The sequence below is a fragment of the Canis lupus genome, chromosome 20, assembly GCF_011100685.1.
Source record: "Canis lupus familiaris isolate Mischka breed German Shepherd chromosome 20, alternate assembly UU_Cfam_GSD_1.0, whole genome shotgun sequence".
In the NCBI taxonomy this organism is placed as follows: domain Eukaryota; kingdom Metazoa; phylum Chordata; class Mammalia; order Carnivora; family Canidae; genus Canis; species Canis lupus.
This window is the reverse complement of record NC_049241.1, coordinates 16551886-16559499: the sequence shown is the minus strand read 5'-3', so window position 1 is coordinate 16559499 and position 7614 is coordinate 16551886.

The following is a 7614-nucleotide window of genomic DNA, read 5'->3' as shown; positions in this document are numbered from 1 at the left end:
GATATTTGCTGTGGACTTTTTGTAGATGGCTTTTGTGCTATTGAGGTGTGTTTCCTCTATCCCTATACCGCAGAGAGCTTTAATCAAGAAAAGATGCTGTACTTTGTCAAATGTCTTTTCTGCATCAATTGAGAGGTTCATGTGATTCATGTCCTTCCATTTATTAATGTAGTATATCACATTGATTGATTGACAGACGCTGAACCAGCCTTGCATCCCGGGGATAAATCCCACTTGGTCATGGTGAATAATCCTTTTAATGTACTGTTGTATCCTATTGGGTAACATCTTGGTGAGAATTTTTACATCCATGTTCATCAGGGATATTGGTCTGTAATTCTCCTGTCTGGTTTAGGGATCAAGGTAATGCTGGCCTCATGGAAAGAGTTTGGGAGTTTTCCTTCCATTTCTATATTTTGAAATAGCTTCAGAAGAATATATATTATTTCTTCTTTAAATGTTTGGTAGAATTCCCCTGGGAAGCCCTCCAGCCCTGGAATATTGTTTCTTGGTACATCTTTTGATCACTGCTTCAATTTCCTCTCTGGTTATGATTCTGCTCAGGTTTTCTATTTCTTCCTGTTTCACTTTTGGGGGTTTATACGTGTCTAGGAATGCATCCATTTCTGACAAATTGCCTAATTTTTGGCATATAGTTGCTCATGATACATTCTTAAAATTGTTTGTATTCCTTCAGTGTTGATTGTAATCTCTCCTCTTTCACTTATGATTTTATCTATTTGGATCCTTTCTCTTTTCTTTTTGATAAGTCTGGCTTGGGGGTTATTGATCATATTAATTCTTTTAAAGAATCAGCTTCTAGTGTCTTTGATACATTCTATTGTTCTTCTGGTTTCTGTTTCATTGAGCTCTAATCTTTATTAATTCTCTTCTCCTGCTGGATTTAGGCTTTATTTGCTGTTCTTTCTCCAGCTTTAGGTGTAAAGTTAGCTTGTGTATTTGAAATCTTTTTTGTTTCTTGAGAAAGGCTTGTATTATTTGTGTTGTGCTTCCATCTTAGGACCACCTTTGCTGCATCCCAAAAGTTTTGAAAACTTGTAGTTCCATTTTCCTTTGTTTCCATGAATTTTTTAAAATTCTTCTCTAATTTCCTGGTTGACCCATTCAACCATTCATTCTTTAGTAGGATACTCTTTGACCTCCATGTATTTGAGTTCTTTCCAAATTTCCTCCTATGACTGAGTTCAAACTTCAAAGTATTTTGGTCTGAAAGTATGCAGGGAATGACTCCAGTCTTCTGGTACCAGTTGAGACCTGATCTGTGACCCAGTATGGGATCTATTCTGAAGAATGTTCCATATGCCCTTGAGAAGATTGTGTATTCTGTTGCTTTAGAATGGAATGCTATGAGTATATCTGTGAAGTCCATCAAGTCTAGTGTGTCATTCAAAACCCTTGTTTCCTTGTTAATCTTCTGCTAAGATGATCTGTACATTGCAGTAAGTGGTAAGAAAGTTCCCTATTATTATTGTATCATTATCAATGTGTTTCTTTAATTTTGTTATTAATTGGTTTATATAACTGGCTGCTCCCATGTTAGGATCATAAATATTTACAACTGTTAGATCTTCCTGTTGGTTAGACCCTTTTAGTATGATGTAGTGTCCTTCCTCATTTCTTATTCAGTCTTTGGTTTTAAATCTAATTTGTCTGATATAAGGATTGCTACCCCAGCTTTCTTTTGATCTCCATTAGTATGATAAATGGTTTCCCACCCCCTCACTTTCAGTCTGGAGGTCTAAAATTAGTCTCTTGCAGACAGCATATGGATGGGCCTTGCTTTTTTATCCAATCTGATACCCTGTGTCTTTTGATTGGAGCAGTTAGCCCATTTACATTCAGAGTGACTTTTGAAGGATAAGAATTTAGTGCCATTGTATTAATTGTAAAGTCCCCGTTTCTATACAGTATCTCTGTTCCTTTCTGGCCTATGTTACTTTTGGTCTCTTTCTTTGCTTAAAAGATACTCTTTAATATTTCTTGCAGGGCTGGCATAGTGGTCACAAATTCTTTTAGTTTTGGTGTGTCCTGGAAGCTATTTATCTCTCCTTATATTCTGAATGACAGACTTGCTGGTTAAAGTATTCTTGGCTGAATTTTTTTTTTTTCAATTAAGACCCCTGCCAGGTCTCTGTGTATAGGTCTGATGTCAGTCTAATATTTCTACATTTGTAGGTTAAGGACTCTCCCCTCCCCAAGCTGCTTTCAGGATTTTCTATTTGTGTCTGGGATTTACAAGCTTCATTATTATATTTGAAGTGTTGGAATTTTTTTTATTGACTTTGAGTAGGGTTCTCTGTGCCTCCTGGACTTGAATGCCTATTTCTTCCCCAAGCTTGGGAAGTTATCAGCTATAATTTGGTCCAATATACCTTCTGCCTCTCTCTCTTTCTTTTTCTTCTGGGATTCCAGTTATTCTAACTGTTTTGCTTTATGGTATTACTTATCTCTCATATTCTCCCCTCATGATCCAGTAGTTTTTTAGCTCTCTTTTTTCTCAGCTTCTTTATTATCCATCATTTTATCTTCTATACCACTGATTCTCTCTTCTGCTTCATTTATCTTAGCAATTAGAGCCTCCATTTTTTTTTTATTGGAACTCATTAATAGCCTTTTGATTTCAACTTGGTCAGATTTTGTTTCTTTTATTTCTCCAAAATTTTGGAGAAATAAGAGACATAAATCTCCAAAATAAAAATATTTCTCTAGTGTCTTCTATGTTTTTTTCACACCTAGCTAGTATCTTTATAATCATTATTCTGAACTCTAATTCTGGCATCTTACTTATATCTATACTGGTTAGGTTCTTGGTACTGTCTCTTGTTTTCTTTTTTGAGTTGAGTTTTTCCAGTCTTGTCATTCTGTCCAGAGAAGAATAGATGAATGAAACACCAAAATACTAAAATAGTAACAATAACTCTAGAGAAATATACACTAAAATCAGAAGAGACTTGATACAGGATAGCTTCTGACAGGATACTCTGAACAGAACAATGTGCTTACAGAACAGATGTTACATATTACAGTGCCCAGAAGTCCTCATTGGAAAACAAAAGTTTGTGAGTTTCTGTACGTTCCTCAGAACATTCATCGACTGCTTTCCCCACCTGGTATGCTGGCAGTAACTTCCCTCAGTATGAATGCTGCCATCTTAGGTCTTCATTAGTTTTTCAAAAGCAGGGTGGAAACTGTGCAGATGGAGGACAAAGATAGGGGAAGATATTCTGTATATATCTTTGTCATATTTTTAGATTTTGATCCATGAGACTATATATTCTACTTAGAAATTAAATATAAAAACTTATGTTCTTTTTGTTGTTATTTTGGCATTCTTTCTAATGATCATTGATTTAAATCCTAAAGTGCCTCTTCATCGTCCTTTCAGTTTTTCTGAAGAGCATATGCTTCTGTGTTGAGATGGGGTTCTTCAGGTTGTGAAATCACAGAGAATAAGCAGGAAGCAGCACCTTATTTGTTTATTAGTGTCATGAGGAGATGGCCCTAATATATGTTTTTCAGTAAAGGTTAAATGTAAGTATGAAATATTGAAATAGTATCACTTTTGGCTTAGATATGGGCACCACCAATTTTTAAATAACAGATCAAAGAGGAATCCATTCTGTGTTCCTCTGAAGGAAAATCTTACTTTTTCGACCACATAGGTTTACACAAAAAAATTGCTGTTTTCTAGATCTACACAAAAAATTGTGACTGTGCAAGTATTTACTGAGGCTTTTTCTCCCCTTTTTTTTTTCAACTTTATCACATAACAGTCCCCATTACAAGTCAAATCTTTTCTGTGTTAAAATTCAGATGTAAATAGATTATATATTATTAATAATTATGAAATATAATACTTAATTTAGTAGGATTTTTAGAGAATGATTGTAAGCTGACTTACCAGTAATAGTAATTTCTCATAATTACAGCTAACATTTCTTAGAGTCCATAGGACAAAGTACTTTAAATGTATTATTGTCTTATTTCATTTTCCCTGGCAATATAAGAGTTGGTAGTAGCCCAGCAGATTGGTAAACTGATAATTAAGAACTTGGAATATTTACCAGAAATCACATAGCTGGTAAATGGTAAGTGGTGTTAGATTAAGGTCTTTGAAATACTAAAGTCCATGCTTTTTTTTTTTAAGTGTTTTTTGTTTCCTTTTATTTTTATTTATTTATGATAGTCACACAGAGAGAGAGCGAGAGAGAGAGAGAGAGAGGCAGAGGGAGAAGCAGGCTCCATGCACCAAGAGCCTGACGTGGGATTCGATCCCGGGTCTCCAGGATCACGCCCTGGGCCAAAGGCAGGCGCTAAACTGCTGCGCCACCCAGGGATCCCAGTCCATGCTTTTGACTATCATACTACTATTCTAAGCAACTCTCAAATTTATACACACACACACACACACACATACACACATATACACACATATGTATGCATTTAAATTTATTTAACAAACGCTTCTGGAATAATTAGTAACTGTTTCACTTTGCGTGGAACTAGGGTTTCAAAAATGGCAGAAATATTACTTATAATTCATATCATGTACAGATGGCATGAATCATCCAATTAATCATCTCAACTGATGATTTCTTACTGTCATGAAAAATTAACTATTCGATCTTAAGCTTTTCTGTAGTGTTGGTACCCAAAGATAGTAGGTACTAATACAATAAGACCAAATAAGATTGATGATCTGAATTAATTGCTCTATGATCCTTCACAATCCACAATCATATACAGAAATAATAATAAATGGATTTTTGGTTTCTGGCTATATTGTATTTTACCTATATTCTTGGCTGCTTACTATTTTAAAAATATGTAATTTTCAGTAAATATGTGTACATAGACAAACATTGTACTTATATAATTTCAAAAGAAACTGGTAATATGATTTTTTAAAATGTGACATTAAAAAGTCATTTCATTTCGGAGTAAGAAAAGAAACCATGTAAATTACTATTTTTGCTCTTCATTTGTGCATCGTGTGAAAAGAGCTAAAGATTTGTTCTCTTATAATTTTAATATGTAGATTATAGTTAGTATATAAATATGATCATTCAGAAGATAACACTTCAAAGATCTCTGTGTATTATTTTATTACATACAACTCTGTAACTGTAATCCTAATAGAACCCATGTTATTCTATGATGCTGTGCAATCTTTATTTCATTATTCTGGGTTTTTTGGATAAAATATCCAATGTAAGTAAAACGTATTATCATCATCCTCCCCATATCATTGTCATGTGAGTATATTTAATTGTGTTTCTCTGAACTATTTAATTAGATTTGTGAGGTTCTCATGAAACTGTCATCAGCAGAAATGAAAATGCCAAACTTGTAAATTATATTTTTTATATGTGCTAAAGCCAAGGCTTCTATGTTTTGCTAAAGAAATCGCTCTTTCAAAAAAATAACAACATGTATCGTTAGAGCAGAGGGTGTGTGATTTACAGGAGTAGAAGGCTTGTCTAGAGATGAGATGCCTGGAGTATCTTTACCCTATGTATTTGTTCTAGGTGATTATTGACTTCTCAAATTGCTGCTGGTGTAACGTGAATACAAGTTGAAACTCATAATTGTTATGTTTCTAAACTTGCTAAAATAATGTTTTTTTCCTTCTCTAAATATTTGAAAATGTCCTTGGATAGATCAGTCTCTTTTTCATCGATGTTTAAAGCATACATCCATCTCTGTAAATTGTCTTGAGCTTCTCCTTTAATAGGATGGAGATGAGTGAGACTTACTTTCCCATTTCTGACATGCTTGAGCAAGAAAACAAAGCTACTCCACCATCCCCCAAACGGGATACCCTCACTATGCTAGATGGATTTTGAAAAATAAAAACACAAATCAAAACCTTCTAACAGCACATCTGTTCTTATTTACAGGAATTAGATGATACAAGCTGCAGCTCAGAATCAGAGGTAAGCATTACATTTAATCTGTCATGCCTGCAGGTTTTTATGGAGTTCAAACATTTTAAAAGGTTTGGCTTGATAAAACTCCCTCATTATGTTTCTTGAGGTAGCACTGTCATCTGTGTCCAGTATCTCACTAACAACATTTCCAGTTCAGTAGGGGCAGACGTTGTTCATTGCATTTTATTTGATCCCAGGCTATTTAATACTGGAAGATGTTGTGTGCATACTGTTCATTCCTTTAGGACTTTAAACCGTTGGGTTAAAGGTACACCCAATTATGTTATATCTTTAAGCAACTTGAAAGTGTAGATATATATAGAAATTTGCCACTGAACCGAGCTTAAATGAAGTTAAGGTTGTGAAACACACTGACAAAAGATGGGAAATTCAAAGCTAAAAGTGACATTTTGTCCTTCCCTTGCACAGCAGGAAGTTGAGTAGAGTACAAGATAAACTCAAGGAGATTAGGAATTTTACTTCAATGTTGTTACAGATGCATCATATGCAAGATAATAATAACTAGTTTTAAAAATGTTTTCACTTATAAAATTTGATTTGAACTTCAAAATAGTCCTTTTACACATATGGAATAGATATTACTCACTTTTTCCTCAAAGAGGACTTGGAGAATCTAATAGTACTTTCTTCACATTTGCAAGACAAATGGAATATAAGTGCATGCTGGGCCCAGTTCTTTAGACATCATGGTTGGTACTCTCTATGATGCAGTTTCACCATTGCCAATAAAGTATGCCATACATCAGTATATTTGTGTGTGCACATTTACCTACTAGTGGATGGCAAGAGGAAGAAAAAAGGAATCAGAGATCAAACAATGTGTATTTTTTTTTGATGAATGATGATGTCCTCTGTTCTGTAGAATTCAACTCTCAATGGTTTATTTATTTATTTATTTTTTTTTTCTCAATGGTTTAAACATTTGAGATTTATTGGCTGATGTAAACATAAGGTCCAGGATCCTTGTTCTTATGAATCCCCTACATTTGTCCTCAAGTGTGTCAGATTTACTTGTAGACATCTCTCATGTTTGCAAAAGGTCAATGGCGGTTTTGGGAAATCTGTGACCTGGAGTTCCCAGGATAAATCCTGACTTTCTTGCAGGTTGAATCAGCCATGAAACTATCCTTGTAGCCAAGGGTAGGACACTTAGACTTGGATTAGCTGCAGTGATCATCATGGAAAAGGTGAATCAGAATACCCTATTTGGAATTAGCCAGTTATATCCTACCCCACCCATTGGGGGGTGGTTAAGTTTATCTAACTACAAAGATGTGTCAATCAAGAAGAGGCTGTAAAACAATCAAAAGCCTTTATTTGGTGTTTTAAGGATTGCAGTCTGGAAGAACAATAGTGGACCAAATTTGAAAGTGTACTCAGAATTGTGAGCCGGTAGGGCAGATTTATAAAGGCAAAACCCACAAGGGTACATAAATTGTTTTTGAAAGAATTATGATTGATGCTGGTAGGGTTTAAACTGACTAATACATGGTTTGCTATTTGGCTAACAAGTGTTACACTATCTCAGTGCTAAGTAGGAGATTGTGTTCTTGGAGGTGGTGGAGTTGCAATTGACAAGTTACAATTGACAAAAGTCAAAAGTTCATGGTATTCTGAGAATTGAAACAGGAGTTGTACATAT